We start from the raw sequence: 18,997 nt of genomic DNA on the forward strand, positions 1-18,997 counted from the left end.
TTCTATCCCCCATTCCATTTATTTTTTTCTCAGAGTCATCATCATGATCTATTAGTCATTTTACCTAAATATCTTGTGTATTTAGCTGTCCTTCTACCCCTATTAAATATTAACTCCGTGGGGGCAGAGATTATGGTCTCATGGCTGTATTCCTTTTGCTTTGAATAGGGCCTCAATAAATATTTGTTGAAAGATTGAAAACCTTCATACTTTTATATTTTCTCTTCTTTTGAGATGTCTTGAATGTTTGTTTTAAAATTTCTTTTTTTTTTTTTTTTTGAGACAGAGTCTCTGTCACCCAGGCTGGAGTGGAGTGGCACACTTTTGGCTCACTGCAACCTCCGCCTCCCAGGTTCAAGCAATTCTCCCGTGTCAGCCTCCCAAGTAGCTGAGACTACAGGCACATGCTACCATGCCAGGCTAATTTTTTGTATTTTTAGTAGAGACAGGGTTTCACCATATTGGTCAGGCTGGTCTCGAACTCCTGATCTCAGGTGATCCACCCACCTCGGCCTCCCAAAGTGCTGGGATTACAGGGGTGATCCACTGTGCCCATCCTGCTGAACAATTTTTTTTTTTTTTTTTTTTGAGACGGAGTCTCGCTCTGCTGCCCAGGCTGGAGTGCAGTGGTGTGATCTGGGCTCACTGCAACCTCCACCTCCCTGGTTCACGCCATTCTCCTGCCTCAGCCTCCCGAGTAGCTGGGACTACAGGCGCCCACCACCATGCCCAGCTAATTTTTTGTATTTTTTTAGTAGAGACGGGGTTTCACCATGTTAGCCAGGATGGTCTCGATCTCCTGACCTCGTGATCTGCCTGCCTCGGCCTCCCAAAGTGCTGGGATTACAGGCATGAGCCACCGCGCCCAGCCAACAATTTCTTATTCTTCCTTCTGTAGTAAAGCATTCTACCACAGAGATCTTTGTTTCTTATGAAAGCAGCTTCCAGCTGCTTTTAGTAAAATAATAGCACTCACTAACATTTATATTGTGTTTGCTTACTTTGATCTAAATGCCATCTGTTTTAATAATAGGTAGTATAGCAACCCATGAAGTAGGGGTTATTACAATGTGTATTTTACAAATGAGTTGACACAGAAAGTTTAAAATTACACAGGTAGTAAGTGGTAGAGCAAGGATATCTCAAATGCAAGGAATCTACCTCTAAAGTCTTCACTTTAGAGTGAAGTGCTATACTGCTTAGAGATAGAAGTTCATTGTTAAGTAGGTCTGAAGGACTCCTCCCTTCTGTGGATGAGGTATATAGACATTTTCTTTTGATTTATGGAAGCCAGCCTCTCTTAGTGTTGCAGTCAGAGTGTTCTTGAAAAGGACTGGATAAATAAGGAGCATATGGACATTCCAGGAAGAAGAAACTGAGTTGGGATTTGGTTTTCTGGTGGACTAGGATGTTCCTTACCAAAGCTTTGTGACAGAGAAAGGTGACAATTCTTATTGCAATTGTGAAAGTCAGGACTGGAAGTAGTTTTGAGTTGTGGGAAGGAGCAAAGAGTTGGATTCTGCTACCATGATGCAGCAAACCCTGGAACTAGTTCTGACCCAGCCACTTTGCTCTCCAGGAAGCAACTGGACAGGTGAACTGAAAAAAAGCTCAGGAAAGTCTCAAACACTTTGGGTGGGAAGTCTTCTCAATCGAACACTATACCTTCCTCAAATAGCCTGTAGAGACAGCTTCCTCCACAGAAGTGCCACTGTCCACACTTCCCTCTTCAGGTCTTGCCATTGCTCCTGAAAGGCTTTGCCTCACAGCTGGCCACGCAGTCACCATCCTCTGAAATGACAGGCACTCTGCAGCCTGAGCAACCTCACCACTCTGGGGCAGTTCTGTGCTCTGTGAATATAAATAGGTGAAAGGATGACAGAGCACCGATCTTCAAGGACCATTTGCATTTGGTTACACTACTAATGATGCTTTCTACTGTTTTATACATTCAAGTTCATTGATTTAACATATACAAATTAGATGCCTACTTTGTATAAAGTAGGGCTCTTCTCAGAGCATAATGCGGGGGAGTGGGTTCTTCCACCCTCAAAGAGTCTTTACAACTGTGATAAGACGCTGCCTTATTCCCTTGGAGTAACCACCGAACCCCAACTACCATGCTTCCAACACTGCCTGCCGAAGTCAGTTTTAAAGGTTCAGTTGCCATGAATTAGTTAGCAAACTGGGTTAGGGCAAAACTGAAACCTCCTCCTCCTTTGATGTGTAAAAGAGGAGAAAATGAGAGTGGTGAAGTGAGTCTGAATTTCTTCTACCTGATAGATGGTAACTCCAAGCATGACGCTGCCAGGGACACATTAATTGCACTCAAACGTTCAAAAGAGGTGGTGAGGTAATACTTCAAAACTCATCACAAATGTTACCGTGTTGACTTCTTCATGCTGCATTTTAAGCCATTATTCCAGCATTTCCTTGCCTGGATCAAAATTTGTATGTTTTTATTTATTGATTGATATCTCTGTCTCTCCCCACTCAACCATAAATTCCTCAAGGGCAGAAACCCTTTCTTGTTATCTACATAGTCTTAGACCTAGCTGTGCTAGGGACATGATGGGACTCTCAATAAATGCTTGATAATTGAGTAGATGAATGAGCAAATACATGAATGGACATATAAGAATTTTTTGTCAGATTAATGTTATTAATATGGTTATACATTTAGTTTAAACAAAAACTTTATATAAAGAAATGGTATCTCCTATTAAAAGAGATTTGTGGCAGATGTTTTGGGGTAATTGCTTTTTTAAATATTTTTTGAAACAGAGTCTCACTCTGTCACTTAGGTTGGAGTACAGTGGCACGATCTTAGCTCACTGCAACCTCCGTCTCATGGGTTCAAGTGATCCTCCCACCTCAGCCTCTTGAGTAGCTGGGACTACCAACATGTACCACCATGCCTGGCTAATTTTCATATTTGTTGTAGACGTAGGGCTTCATTGTGTTGCCCAGTCTGTGCTGGAACTCCTGGTCTCAAGCAATCCGCTTGCCTCAGCCTCCCAAAATGCTGAGATTACAGTCATGAGCCACCATGCCCCAGTAATCACTTTTTTAAAAAATTAAAAAAATATATTTTCTAGACATAGGGTTTCCTTTGTGGCCCAGACTGGTCTCAAACTCGTGGCCTCAAGTGATTCTTCTGCCTGGGCCCCCTACAGTGCTGGAATTACAGGCATAAAACACCATGTCCTACCTAAAGAAAACCTTGTGTTTAAAAAGATGTTTCCTTTGTACAAAGTGGGTATGTAATTTGCATATGTTAAATCAATTAAGTTGAATTTATAAAACAGGAGAAAGCGTCATTAGTCATGTAACCAAATGCAAGTCCAGTTGCTGGCCATTTGCAGTGTCCAATTAACAAGAGCGAGGTCTGGGAGACACAAAGTGACCTTATTCCAGAGCTAGCTGAGGGGAGGTAGTACAGGCACCTGCCTTGAGGGCACCGCTTCAGCTTTCAGGGCAGAAAGCAGGGGCTTGAAAGGGGAACTTAGCGTGAATAGCATGCAGAGGAGTGAGCAAGGAGGTGCCAGGTCTACATGACTTGTTCAGTGTCTTATTCATTGGATGGCCTGCGTGGTGCCATCATGGGCAAAGCTAGGCTGTAAATTAGCACTTGCCTGGAGGCAATCTCGCAGTGGGCAGATAGTTCTGGAAGTGCCTGGTTTGTCTCAAGGTTCTGTCCCTGGAACTTCAGAATAAACACATAGATAAACTTGCAGTGCAGTAAGTGCCTAGAGGAGTGAAGGTAAAGATTTTAGTTGGGTTCCTGAAGAGCTAAGTAAAAGGTGAACAAACAGGGACAAGGAAAAGAGGTTGAAGATAATTTTTAGGAAAAGGGGTATTTGGTTACCGTAGAAAGAGTAGAGCTGATTGTAGTCCCATTTTTGCCACTGACCTTACTTTGAACAAGGAAGTTAACCTCAAAAGTCCCACTGGCTCATATATTCTACAGTTTTATGAATTTATAAGTGGAAGCAAACTATATATCTATTCTTCAGTGAAATCAGTGAAAAGGCAAATAAAAACATGCAACCACCTCAAGGCACAGCCCATTTTTCTAAGAAGAGAAGAATTTGAAGAATGATCACCATTAGACTTCCTTGGAAATGGTTTATTTTGCAATTGTGGCCCTAACCTCAGAAAAAAACTATTGTTTGAACATTTGACTCATTACTCAAAAACTCATATACTCTCTATTGTTCAAACAGATCAAATTCTACTTCATAGATAAGTTGAAAAGTTCATGAGCTCAACAATGAAATAATAACACAACTGTGGCCTGACCTGGAGAGCTTTCAGGATCCAGAGCTGAAAGAATAAAATAGTATCCTGGTAAATTAGACATGTAAGAGGACAATGAAATCTTACTACATCTGTGTAAATTTGCTGAAAATACCATAATAATGTAACTTTAGCTGATAGGAAATATTTTATAGCATATTTCTAACATGCACTGCATATAATTTACCCCCATAAAATCTTATATTAATTCACCTACTGGCATTAATTATGTAATTATATTAATTAACATGTTCTGAAACTAATGTTGTGATTGATCAGATTCAAGCTCATAGACGTGTGCCCTATAGCAAATTGGATGCTACTAGTGCAGAAAGCAGAGCACAGGTGTGGTGTGCCCAGCAGGGCTTACAGTTTGAATTAGATAAATCAGAGAACTCTGGATTATCTGTCACTTTGAAGTGCTTTTCAAAGCAAACCTCAAAAAATGTGCCTTGCAATAATACGATTTGGGGGTCAGAAAGTCATGTATAATTGGGGCTGCTAGTTTTGCATCAGAGAAGAAAAATACAAAGCTCCAGTTCTAAGAACTGTCAGGAAATGGGGAGAAACAATCACAGCCCTCCGCAGTAACTGGGATTTTTGGCATAAACTGATACTCATCAATGTCTACCAGCTGTATGGAGAGAAGTGGTTATCAAACTTTAGGAAACGTTTGGGAAGCTTGCAAAAAATGCAGCCACGCAGTCCGCATCCTCAGAGATTCAGATTCATTCAGTGTGGCTGGGATGGGGTCAAGGAATCTGTATTTTAAACAGGCATACCCTTAAATGGCAAATTAAAAAAATATATAAGGTTCTTATTTCTCTGTAAAACAATAGTCGTTTGTGTGAACAGTGGTTTTCCCAGAAGAGTAACAAAATCTTTGTTGTGTTCATCACCTCAGACTTTAAGGGCATTAGGTTTGTAGCCATAATGACCTGAACGTGTTATTTCAGACCTCTTGTTCTCAATAGAAAAAACCCTTTGCTTTTAAGTCATGTCTTGTTGTCTGCTCAGATAGAACTTTTAAAGGATGATTAAGAAATTTGGGCTAACTTTCCCAGCTCAACTTTCCTTCCCATTTTCAATTTTAGTGTAGAAGCAAAGTTTATTTATTTATGTGTTTGTTTATTCCCTCACCATTTACTATCTAATGTATGTGAGCTATGTTTTAATCACTAAGAGTATAAAGATAAATAAAATGGTCTCTGTATTCAAGGAGTTCATAATCTCTTAATAGGTGATAGACATGTAAGTAAATAAGTCTAATAAAGTGTTACTGATGTTATTATAAGAACATACGCAGAGTATGGTTGAAAACAAAGAAGCAGGTCAACTCTCACTGGGTAGGAATAGAGTCCTAAGGGGGATACATGAAGGAGTTTATACTTAATCTGAAAGTGTTATTTGATGGACTAAGAGGAGGGAGAAGTGATTCTAGGCAGAAGGAAGCAGCAGCAAAGGCCCGGAGGTAGGAAATAGCGTGGAACATTGGCTCTCTGTGTTGGCTGTGGGTGGATCAGGCGGAAGAATTAGCTTCTAAGGTTCATGAGTTATCTGCAAGGAGGGCTACAGTGAGATGTGAGTGGTAGGTAAGGTGGTGGTCATCAACAATTTATTAGGCTGAGGGATTTGAATTTTATTCTACAGGTGATGGGAAGCCATTGGGAGGATTTACAGTAATGGATTACTCTGATGATTAATAAAGCTGTTGTTATTACTCTAAAGTCTTTCTTGGGCTTTCCTGAATTTCATGAGTCAAAAAAGGGAGATGTAGTGGAACTGTTAGTACAGATGCTTCATCCTTCTTACGTACTTGTTATCTGCAGATAAGTAAGGTATATTTAAAAACCTGACATTTCGAAAAAAAGATGAGCTTATTTATTGATAGTCAATCCTCTCATTGAAAGAATCACACAGAAGTGACCAAGTCACCTGTTTATCATTTTCCTCAAACATGAGATTGGATGTTTTAAAGAACAACTTTGTGGCTCCATAAAAACTTTCAGAATTATTTGCAAAGCCCATAAATCTTAATGAGGCTTGCTTCAGAGATGAGAAAAAATTCACATAAATTGTTTAAAAATAAAAAGCCATCTGCCTGCCTAAAGATTAATTCTAACCCAGACAATACATCCAGCTCAGTTTTATGCCTTCTGTACTTGAATGAAGAAAGATACTGGTAATACATTAGTACTCAAACTTCAGGCTATTTATTTATTTGGCCTTGAGCATTGAAAACTCAATACAAACTATTAAGATCCTGTAAATTATATACAGCCAGGTGTATTGTTATTTCATCAGACTTGTATTAAACTCATTTAGTTGGCTGATTTTTATACAACGTTATTGTAAAGCTAGACTAGCATTCACCATCTCTATATGGGAAACAATTCAAAACTCCTGTTCCACATTCTTTGCTTACAATGCCAGCATAGCTGAAACTACTTAACTTAAATTGCATAATTTAAAAAGAAATTCTGTGTGTACAATGTGCAGCCTCAGGATAAAAAGATAAAGATAAACCTGAAGAGTCTAAATCGCGACTCTCCTACTAAGTCCTGCTACAGAGAAGACGTGCTGAGAATGCTCCCAGGGCTGAAGACTTGAGTCCATTTTATGGCTGGGGAGGGAAAGACTGGGGAAGTAAAAGTACAGTTTTGGCTTCAGGGTGGTAAGATGTTTAAGAGACAAAGCTCTTATTGAATGAAATATTTATTTGTCAATGCAAAGTAGACATTGGCATGGTTAACAACTCTTTTTCTGGTGGCAATGCTATCTAACACATTAATCTAAAACTTTACTCGAATATTTGACTGATGGTTAAATGAGTAAATAAATAACCTGAAATGGAAGAACAAATGCAGATTATATGCCAGGTTCAAGTTTATTAGCTTATCAACAGGTTCACTTCAAGTGAGACACTAGCAATACCAGTATAGAGAGGAAGTTTGACATCTAAACTATACACTCTGAACTACAAAGCTGATTGTTGGAATTTACCTGTGCTTTTGAGTAAACATTTGAGATTTTGTTTAGAGAATTTACTTTAGAAATATGCTTTTGTCAAGCTTTCTGTACATTCTTCCTTTTAACAAAATGTTTTGTATGTATTTGAAAGAGATTATTAGTAAGTTACAAGGCTTTGTGTGGAGTTTGATTTGTTGGCTGCCAGAGATGCTCCTGTGCTCCCTGCTATTCACCAGAGTTGAACTCAACTGGTTGGCACGTATATTAAGACTCAGTTGCAAGCGTTAGAAATGTAACTCTATCTAGTTTGTGCAAAAAGGAGAAAAATAAGCTCATATATATCTGGGAAGATGACAGGAACTAACATTTTAGTTCCTGTTTTTGCCTACAATGTGTCAGGCAAGAGCCTGTACTCTAGAATCTGACTGCCTAGGTTCCAATCCTGAATTTGTACTACTTAGCTATATGAGTTAAAGCAAATTATTAATACTTTCCCCTCATTGTGCCTCAGTTTCCTTATCTGTGAAAAGGGTATTCTAATAGTACATACTTCATGACATTGTTGAAAGGATTTAATGAAGTAATATTTGAAAATACTTAGAATCATGGTAGTATCATTTCATTAATCTTGGCAACATCCCTGATGAGGAAAGAATCATTAGTCCCATTTTACAAAAGAAGAAACAGGCTAAGAAAAGGTAGTAAGTGATTTGCAAAGGGTCACATAGCTTGTTGGGATGCAGCTGTCTTTCCACTCTCTATGTTGGCTTCTGATCCATGAAAATTGTGTTTTGAAAAGATTAATTTGGGGATGAACTGTCAAATGAATTAGAAAGAAGGAATATACTGAGAGAGGCCATAGCAATGATCCATCTAAGAACTCACAAAGGTCTGGATTTGAATAGTAAAAGCTGGACTCCATAAGACAGAATGAATCTGAAAGATATTACCAAGATAGAGTTGTTAGAATTTAGCAATAGATGGACTAAAAAAAAAAAAAAAAAAAAAAAAAAAAAAATGAGTTACAGGTGCCTGCGGCAGGAATGTGTACCCAGAGGCTACCTCAGTTTGTGGAGCGTGACAGGGGTTCAGTTAGAGCTTTCTTTCAATGAATGAATAAATAATTAGACTTTGGGTAGGAATGTTGGCAGCATTGTGTTATAGGGAAATTCAGAAGAAAAAGCAGGTTTGGAAAGTAGGCTGGTAAGCTTCATTTTGGATGCATTCATTTGGAGAAGCCTGAAAAAATATCAGAAGATTCCTGGCAGACATTTGAAAATATGAAGCTGGAGCTTTGGTGAGATTTTGGAACTAGAGATAGAGATGTAGGAGTTAGCTGGGTGGATGTGGATTTTGAAGCCATATGATGAATTAGGATTTCTGGTGGAGAAAAAAATCCAGAAGAGAGATAAGGGCAAGAGGGAGGAGGAGGAAGAAGAGCTTGAGGTGCAGGCTGCACATAAGCAGTTGGAGAGGGTAGAGGGAGCCAGACACAACCTGGAGACAAAGAAGCAGGAGCGCCCAGGGGCCACCACAGAGACCCAGGAAGCACAAGGTAGAGGGTGTACAGATGGGAAATGAAAAGGTCATTTCCCAGAGTTGTTTCTATAAAGCAATGGGAATGGAAGCAAGATTCCACTGGGTAGAGGCATTAATAGGCTTTCCTGCTCTTGGGAACCTCTCCTTCCAACTATGCCAGATGCGAAGAGTGGCCTGACTTTTGCCAGGTTACATTTGCTCAGAAAAGCACAAAGTGCTGCTGCAGCCAAATACACATTTTGTTTTTGTGGGGGTCTTGGCTTGAATTTTTACTTCCTTTCACAGGTTGGGGCTTAAACTGGCTCAAGTCGGTCCTCTGTGCCCACCCTGGCTCCTCTCAAACCCTGAAGGAAACCTCCCTCCCAGATAATCATCTTACGCCTCATCTTACTATCTGAAATGGACCAGAGAGAGATGAGAAGCCTAAAAGGCAGGCAGACACTTGTTGCCCATCCCTTCACCCTTTCCATCTAAGGCTCATTTTACCGTTTTTGTCCTTGTCCAAATGCTGTCCCCTCTCGAACAGTGAGGCAGGAAGGAAAGTTGTAGTTAAACATGTGCGAGACAAGAGGCAAAAGTAGTTTGATGAAGAGACTCAGAGTTGACCAGAGAAACAGTGTTGAAGAATGTTTCCTAGGATGGGGAAAATTTTAACATATCCCTGAACTGTGTGGAAAAAAAAACAAAAATAAAAGATGGTCAGTTCATGCTGGATCGTGAGCATTTTGAGTTTCTGAAAGATACCCCTGTGTGTTAAGTCCATCAGAGTGTTAAAGTGAAGGGCTGTGGTTCAGGAGAGAGGACAGGCAGTAATACTTTTTTTTTTTTTTTGAGAGACGGAGTCTCTCTCTGTTGCCCAGGTTGAAGTGCGGTGGTGTAATCTTGGCTCACTGCAACCTCCACCTGCCAGGTTCAAGTGATTCTCCTATCTCAGCTTCCCAAGTAGCTGGGACTACAGGCATGCACCACCACACCCAGCTAATTTTTGTATTTTTAGTAGAGACAGGGTTTCACTATATGTTGGCCAGGCTGGTCTCGAGCTCCTGACCTCAGGTGATCTGCCTGCCTCGGCCTCCCAAAGTGCTGGGATTACAGGCGTGAACCACCCTGCCGGCCCAGGCAGTAATACTCTTTTGATTGCAAATGCCGCATTCCTTTCTCCATCATTAGTACCTGCTGACCACGTCCCCATCTCCCTTTGCAGTTGCTGTGACCCCATTTCAGGCCCTTGTTACTCTCATTGAGAATAACAGTTATTTACTCCCCTTTCTCCCAGTTACTCTTTCTCATTTGCCCTTTTACACACAGTTCCAAGATTAACCTTTTGGAAATTCAGCTCCAATCCCATCCCTCCCCAGATCAGTGACTGTGGAGTACACTTGTAGGATTGGAAAAGGCCACATACCTCACACACAAAAATATTCTTCTAATTTCCTGGAGCTGTTGTTTTTTTTTTTTTCCCCATCACCTGCTAAACATTTATATAATGACAAACACCTATTTTCCATCTTCCCCCAACCAATCCTACAATCCACAATAGTTGAAGTGGTGGGGGAGGAAAAGAAGCATTTCTTTCCTCTTTAGTTCTGGTGAAACCAATATTGTTTCTTTATACATAAAACAATTCATTGTTATACATGAGGGCATTTTACTCAGTAGAATGTTGTTGAAGTTGTACGTAATGTATATTCATTTTTGTGGCAGTGCATTCATTTCTATGCATTGCAGTTCAATGGAGCAGCACCAGAAAGAAAGAAAAAAAAAAAAAAAACAACTCACCATCCTTAATGCTATTTTAACAAAACGCTTTAAATTATGTTTCTTCCAGTTAATGGTTTGAAAAGAAAAATGGGGAAAGTACATACATTTTACTAGAATGAGCCATCAGAGCTCTAAATAAATGGACCAAATGAGTTTGTTTGAATGTTCCCATTCACATAGGATTGTACATTCAAATAAAACTGTGTACATTTATTTGAATATGTAATCAAGGAGCTAAGCGTAAGTGGCACTTATTTCTAAGTGTAGCATTCCTGGTTTACACATGTGAGTACCTCAATGTGTTGTTAAAAAGCAGAAAATAGTTCTTTCTATATGCATTTTATGCAAATTTCAAAGCTATTGTTATTGTTTATCAGCTTCATTGCTCCTCAGGCACAAAGACAATTGCACATATTACCAGCAATGCTGCTGCCAAATGCAAGGCTATATTCAAGTTTCTCAAGTTGTCTGAGACTTTGGGAAAGTTGGTTCATTCATTCCTTCATTTTTCATTTGACAAGTCACTATGCTAGGTGCTGAGTTACAAAGGTATTTGAATCATCTAGGCATTTTAAAGTGCCTATCCATACTGGTTTCTGTACTATTCATTAGGCTAAACCTGTCCTGGTTCATGACCCAAATCCTTTTAGGCCTCTGATCTTTCAGGCCACCCTTGGTTCTTAAGGAATGGTGAATGTAGAGCATGATCCAGGCAAATGCTCATGTTAACATGATGTGGCACATGAGTACGAATGGGGACTTACAACGTAATATTCAAAGAGTTATTAACTAAACTAACAGAGTGCTATGTAAATTATTCTGTTCTCCTACCTCGTTCCTAGCTTCACAGTGGCTGGAAGGCCAAGTTCGAATTTAAGAATCCTTAGTTCCTCTGGGTTCTATGTTGGAATGTGGCAGCACTAGGTGTATGGCCCCTACCCGCTGGCTGAGGCCTGCAGCCTGCTCCATTCTTTGCATACTGTGGGCTCTGTCAGGTATCACAAAGGGCTTTACATTCACGTGGATGGATGCCATTGTCAGCACATCCAAGCTCTGTCCATGTTATATAAATAGTTGCTCCGGACCTAGTGAAGACCAATGAAGTGAGCAGACTCTGGAAGCAGTTCTGGGCTGGTTGGGAAGGGAATTTTGCAGTCCCACATGCCTGGAAGGTGGTCTACAACAGGGAACTTGTGAGATCTGTCCCCTTGGTCTTACCCGTGGAGGAAGGCAAGAACCTTCTTCCTATATTACCAAGTGATCTCTAGACTGAGGGCACTTGGCTGGACAACTTGTGGACAATTTAAGAAGGACTCCCCTCCTTCTTAATTATTAAAGTTTTAACACTTAAGGAGTGTTCACACCTTTCCTACAGGTGCCTTTCTCATCCTGCTTGGCCTTTTTAGCACAAACATAACTTAAACTGGGAGCAAGAGAAAAGAGAAAATTGTATAGAAGAAGAAGGCGCTAACCTTTCTTTCTTCCACCCAACTCCACCCCAATGGTGGTGACACAGACCTAGCATGAATGAATAATGTCTGGAGAAAAGATTTGTGTTGGCTTGAGTCAGTCAGTGTGTTTGTGGTCCTCAGCAATCACCATGCAGTAGGACACAGCTCTCAGGACCCAGGGATCCTGAGGACTGCTGCCTAATCTGTTCTGTTATTTCTGAACAAAATGTGGGAAAGGAAGGTGGAAGGGTGGAGGGGAAGCAACAGATGGAAAGATGCTGCTAGAGAATTACAGCTACTGAGAGATTTTCAGGATTAAAAAAGAAGTAGTTTAATTTGAATATTGTTTAAAAATAATCTGAGTTGTCAAGAAAGAAAACACAGTTGACTAAACATTGATATTGAATATCCGAATGATAATAAGAAATGCATATACAGAGCTATGTAAAGCAATGCAAATATATCAACATGACAAAAATTTGTGTGGGTAGGTGACGTGAATCAGCAAGATGATGATGATAATGATGATGACTGTCATTTACTGGGTGCTTACTTTGTGCCAGACACTGTTGTAAGAGACTGATATATAGTAACTCATTTAATCTTCATAAATCCCTTGAGGCAGACACAATTAGTGACCCAATTTTGCAGATGAAAAACTGGGTGTAGAGCTGTCTAGTAATTTGGACAAGGAATACAGGTCGTAAGTGACTGAGCCAGGATCTAACTCTAGAGCCTGCACTTCTAACCACTACACATAGAGACAGAACTGTCATCATCACTGAATTAGACTACAGTGTGCATTTTTTTTTGTTTCGGTATGTTTTAATTTTTTTCCTATTACACAAATAACAGAATGGTGACATATTTATCAAATAATTGATTTTTTTTTTCTAGCATATCTCTAACAGTAAATTGTTTCTTTGGAAGTTTGGGTATGCTGTGTTGCTAATTTTGTCCCCACTGAATGTCCTTGAAGTCTCTATTTTGACCTTGGCCCTTGTTAGATCTTGGGCTGAAATAAGTGACTGAGATCCCTGAGCTCTCCCTAGTGTTTAAAGTGCATAATCAGACTAATTACTGGAAAAAGCAGTTTGAACAAAGACAATGTCTTTTTGAGATAAGATTAAAATCCAGGACTGAAATATTGACACAATGGGAAGAAAATCGATTAATGAAAAACCATGACACTACTTATTTAGTACAACATATAAAGTAACTGCCTGGCAGACAATAGTTGTGATATTTCTTCCTCTCTAAAGAGCAGATTATGAAGATTTTAAGGGCATATAGTTCCCCCTAATCCAGATTAATATTCCTGAAATAAAGCTTCTGGTATGTCATTCTCTAGCTCCAAGTGCTTCAAGCAGCCCCTCATGCTTATAGAATTAATTCTATAATTTGCAACTCTTGGCAAAATATTCTTTAAGCTTATTTTGTTATGGGAAGTTTTTCTATCTCCCTTCATTACTTTATACTTAAACCAAATGAAACTTTTTTCTTACTCATCTCTGTTGCCATTATTTCCTCATCTTAAAATACCTCTCATAAGCCCACTCTTGGCTTTACGTGTTCCAATCTTACCCACTTACAAGGTCCAGCCGAAGTGCTGACATTTCCATAAAAATGTTCCTAATTTCTCAGATGGAAATAATGTCTTCCTCCTCTAAATTCTCAGGACATATGTTTGTTTCTTTTATTACAAATGTCATTTTCAGCCTTGCATGATACGTCATTGTCATCTACATTTTGTTCTCTTGAGAACTGAACATATATCCAAATCATCCTTATATTTCTCATGGTAGTCTGCATAGCACCTTGCGTACAGTGGATATTTAAGTATGTGCCCCACTGAAGTGAGCCCCTTCCCAGGAGCTACCTCACCCAAGGCTATGATCCTTCACTGAGGACAGCCAGCATTCAATGACTGGTTAAGGTGGGGCCCGAAGGACCTGCTCTCCTGTCTACATTTGAGACATCTCTAAAGAGTCTTCCAACTTTGAAGCTCCCCATGGGATTTACTGAATTCTCAATTGCAACTGAATTCACAGTTCATTTTCTTCTTATGTCCAGTCCTTATGGAGGTGGTTCCTGGTAGAATTTCCCAGTTAAGTTTCTTCTATTAAATCTCCAACTTCTGTCTCAGAATCTGTTTCCTGGAGAACTAAATCTAAAAGACATATTTATCTTCACCAGATTATTTTCTAGAATACTTTGGCCTCATTCAAAAGTGATTTGGAACAGGTTTGAATCCTGCCTTTATTGTTTACTAGGTCTGTGAACTTGGAATGTTAGTTATGTTCTTCTACCAATTACAATTAGGTTTAGTGGCATATAATGAAAACCCTAAATCAATGCTGGCTGAATTATATTAAGAACGTCTTTCTCTCTCATACAGGAGAAGACAAGAAGTATGGTACAGAATCCTTATGATTGGGCATAAACCAGCTCTGATCCTCTAAGCTGTGGTCTTTGCCTTAAAGATCCCAAATACCTGCTGGAGTTCCAGCCTCACACGCACTAGCAGAATGGAGAAAGCAAAGAATGGCATGATCCCACCTTTAAAGAACACTTCCCAGAATTTTCTAAAAATCCTTCTTTATATTATCATTGACTAGAACATAGTCACATGTCAACACTTAACTGTGTCTGAAAAATGTAGTCTTTCAATCACATCCATGGCAAAAGTTTTGTTCTTTATAAAATGGTTTGCTATAAAGAGTTAAAATAACGTATATGCATTGCCTGGCATAGGTGGTGGCAAATAAATGGTCCTGAATCCCTTCTTTTATATCACAATCCTTTATTCTAATATACGCTTAGTATTTTCATAAGGGAGCATTATAGCCAAGTAAGAAGCACTAGAAGTTCAATATCAGCGAGTAAGTACTGTTTGTCAAAACCTAATAAAAGTTGTGTGACTTTCAGATCTTTGAGCCTTCTTTTCTTCTCCTGTTGTAATAGAATTGTGATATGATTAATAAAAAGATGCCAATAAATACTGGTAAATAAAACAACTCCTTTTAATGTAGGTCAAGGATATAACTAAGAACATACAGATGCTACACAGACCAGTAGAGACAACCACAATTCTAGCCACAGGGGCAGCTGTCAATGGTCTTCAGGGCCCCACCAAGGTACTGCCAATGATACTGTCAGTTGGGACAGGAATTTTGCATGAGTAGTATCCTCTATCTTTCTCTCAGACCTTTTGCTTTTTAAATCCTGCCTCTCTTGACTATTCTGTAGATTCCCAGCTCCTCTTCTGCTTGCCAACAAGATGTATATAACTAGTAACAACCCCAGCATATTCCTGATTGCTTATCCAGAGGGCAAATCAAAGGTAACTTTGCAAGGACCAATTTTCCAGGTTACCTGTCCCCAGCATTTCCTTTCTCAAGCTCTCTAGATTGACTCTGCCAGTTTTGTCAAGCTGATCTGGGAAGGTTCTATACAAGGGTTCCTGGAACTCTTCCATAGATTTTCACTCTGACTTTCTCATCTTGGCTGTCATCTGTCCCCATTTAACATTAAGGTGAGGAAAATCACATCCCTTACATCTCTGCACTGGACAGAGGTTGAAGTTCATAATAATAAAAAGTAATCAGTACATAGCTGCTTTTCTGTAAACTATAATGGATTTTATGGCTGTTTATGAAAAGCTACATCCGTCTTTCACTTACTGAAATCAGTGTATCTCAGAATGCTCTTGATGACACTGGATTTGTGGATCTTTCTATCTGTGAATTCTGATTTGCTTTACTATATTTGAGACCACTGGGATCAGATTTAGTGTTTTCTCTGTTGCCTTTTAAATTATTCTTTCCATGAGGCCTAGTTGCATCTGAGGTTCTTTATAATTATTCTAAGTCAAAACATAGACACCTGTATTTAAGGTAATCAGGAGCACTGACACCTACTCAGGGCAAAATGACCCCACTACAAAGTCAGATCTCGATGGCACATCTTGATGGAAACCAATGAAGTTGGTTTGGTTCTCATACAGAGTCAGTGTGGAGTATGCAAACACCACTTGGCTTTGTCATTGAACAGACCTGGTTCTGAACCAATCCTTTGCCACTTTTTAGCTCTATGATTTTAGGGAAATAAATTAATCTCTCTAAGAGTACTCCTTAGTATCACAGCATTGCCATAGGATTAAGTGAGATATGTGATGCCCAGTGCATAGTGTTGGACATAGTAACCACTTGACAAAGATTAACTTTTATAATTTTATTTATTACCTATAAAAAGAATTTCTTCCATTTATAGCTTTCTTTTAAAATATAATGTTATAAACACATGGTAAGCCCAACCAACTCTTATTTTGTGTGGCATCAAAATAGGAGTCTTCATCTATTGACATGAGGAATTACTCTAATATTTTTGAGGTGACTCATTCTTACATTTCTTGGACAAGCCCTCTTCAGCTCAATATTACTATTTTTTGAGGGCACTTTTGTATTGAAATAAGCTAACATTATATTTAGGTATCTTTTATGTACATTTATAAATGAAACAAAACTATCATTTTCTTTTCTTCTAGTGTCCTTATCTGACATTGAAATTAAGATTACTCTAGCCTAATAAAAAGACCTAGGCAGATCCCAGAAATAAGACTGCACACCTACAATATCCAATCTTCGACAAAGCTGACAAAAATAAGCAATGGGGAATGGACTCCCTATTCAATAAATGGTGCGGGTATAACTGGTTAGTCATATGCAGAAGATTAAAACTGGACCTCTTTCTTATACCATATACAAAAATCAACTCAAGATAGACTAAGATTTAAATGTAAAACCCAAAACTATAAAAGCCCTGAAAGACAACCTAGGCAATACCATTCAGGACATAGAGCTGGCAAAGATTTCATGACAAAGATGCCAAAAGCAACTGCAATAAAAGCAAAACTTGACAAATGGGGTCTAATTAAACTAAAGAGCTTCTGCACAGCAAAAGAAACTATCAGCAGAGTAAAAAGACAACCTATAGAATAGGACAAAATATTTGCAAACTATGCATCTGACAAAAGGTCTAATATCCGCATCTGTAAGGAACTTAAAAAAATGTACCAGAAAAATAAACAAACAACCCCATAAAAAAGTGAGCAAAGGTTATGAACAGACACTTTTCAAAAGGAGGCATACATGCAACCAACAAGCACGTGAAAAAAAGCTCAACACTGATAATTAGAGAAATGCAAAACAAAATCACAATGAGATTCCATCTCATACCAGTCAGAGTAGTTGCTATTAAAAAGTTAAAAATAACATGTGATGGTGAGGTTGCAGAGAAAAGGGAATCCTTATACTCTGTTGGTGGGAGTGTCAATTGTTCAACCATTGTGGAAAGCAGTGGTGATTTTTCAAAGAGCTAAAAGCAGAGCTACTATTCAACACAACAATCTCATTACTGGATATACCCAAAGGAATATAAATCATTTTACCCTAATGACACATGCATGCATAGGTTCATTGCGGCATTATTCACAATAGCAAAGACATGAAATCAATCTAAATGTCCATCAATGACAGATTGGATAAAGAAAATGTGGTACATATACACCATGGAATACTATGCAGCCATTAAAAAGAATGAGATCATGTCCTTTGCAGGAACATGGATGGAGCTGGAGGCCATTATCCTTAGCAAACAAACACACCAACAGAAAATCAAATACTGCATGTTCTCACTCAGAAGTGGGAGAATAGGTGGACACGAAGAGGAGAACAATAGACTCTGGGTCCTACTTGAGGGTGGAAGATGGGAAAAGGGAGAGAATCAGAAAAAAATAACTACTGTCTACTAGGCTTAGTACCTGGGTGACAAAAGAATCTATACGCCAATCCCCTGTGACACAAGTTTACTTATATAACAAACCTACCCATGTACCCTTGAACTTAAAATAAAAGTAAAAAAAAAAAAAAAAAAAGTAAAGTATAAAGGAAAGAACATGGCTTTTGTCTTAATTAGACAGGTTCATATGACAGTTCCATCACTTACTATCTATGTGTCTGTAGACAAATCACATAAACTATCTAAACCTCAATTTCTTTTTTTTCTTTTTTTTTTCTTTTTTTTGAGACACACACTCTGTCCCCCAGGCTACAGTGCAGTGGCTCGATCTCAGCTCACTGCAAGCTCCGCCTCCCGGGTTTACGCCATTCTCCTGCCTCAGCCTCCTGCGTAGCTGAGACTACAGGCGCCCGCCACAATGCCCGGCTAATTTTTTGTACTTTTTTTTAGTAGAGACGGGGTTTCACCGTGTTAGCCAGGATGGTCTCGATCTCCTGACCTTGTGATCCGCCCGCTTCGCCCTCCCAAAGTGCTGGAATTACAGGAGTGAGCCACCGCACCCCCCCCCCAATGTATTCATATGCAAAATAAAACTAATACAAGCTTACTTGTGAAGTTATTGTAAGCATTAAATATTAGGTTGGTGCCAAAGTAATTGCAGCTTTTGCCATTGCGTTAAAAAAAAAAACCGCAATTACTTTTGCACCAACCTAATAAAATAATGTTTAAAAAGACGGTAAAGAATTTTTTCTTGAAAATTTTATAGAATGTATCTATAAAGCTAAGATGCCCTGCGTTTTTTTGGAAGGATCAGTCTTTGATTACCATTTCCATTCCTTTATGACTGCCCTATTACAGTTATCTTTTTCTTGCACCAATTTTGCATTTTACCCAATTTAAAAAATGTTTCTATTTCACTTATATTTTCAAATTTGTTAGTGCATAGTTATATATAATTGCTCCTTATTTTTAAATCTCTGCTCTCTCATTTCCTTTTCTCATATTTAGTTTAGCTTATGCTTTTCTTTTCTCCTTTTTCTCTTAATGTTACTATGTGAATACTTATCTTATTATGTTCATCTTTTTAAACAACCAGCATTTGGGTTTGCTATTATTCTGCCCTCACCTTTATTATTTTCTTCATTCTTATTTATTTGGATTTGCTCTGTTTTTCTTTG

Source organism: Chlorocebus sabaeus, chromosome 1 (genome assembly GCF_047675955.1).
Source record: "Chlorocebus sabaeus isolate Y175 chromosome 1, mChlSab1.0.hap1, whole genome shotgun sequence".
NCBI lineage: Eukaryota > Metazoa > Chordata > Mammalia > Primates > Cercopithecidae > Chlorocebus > Chlorocebus sabaeus.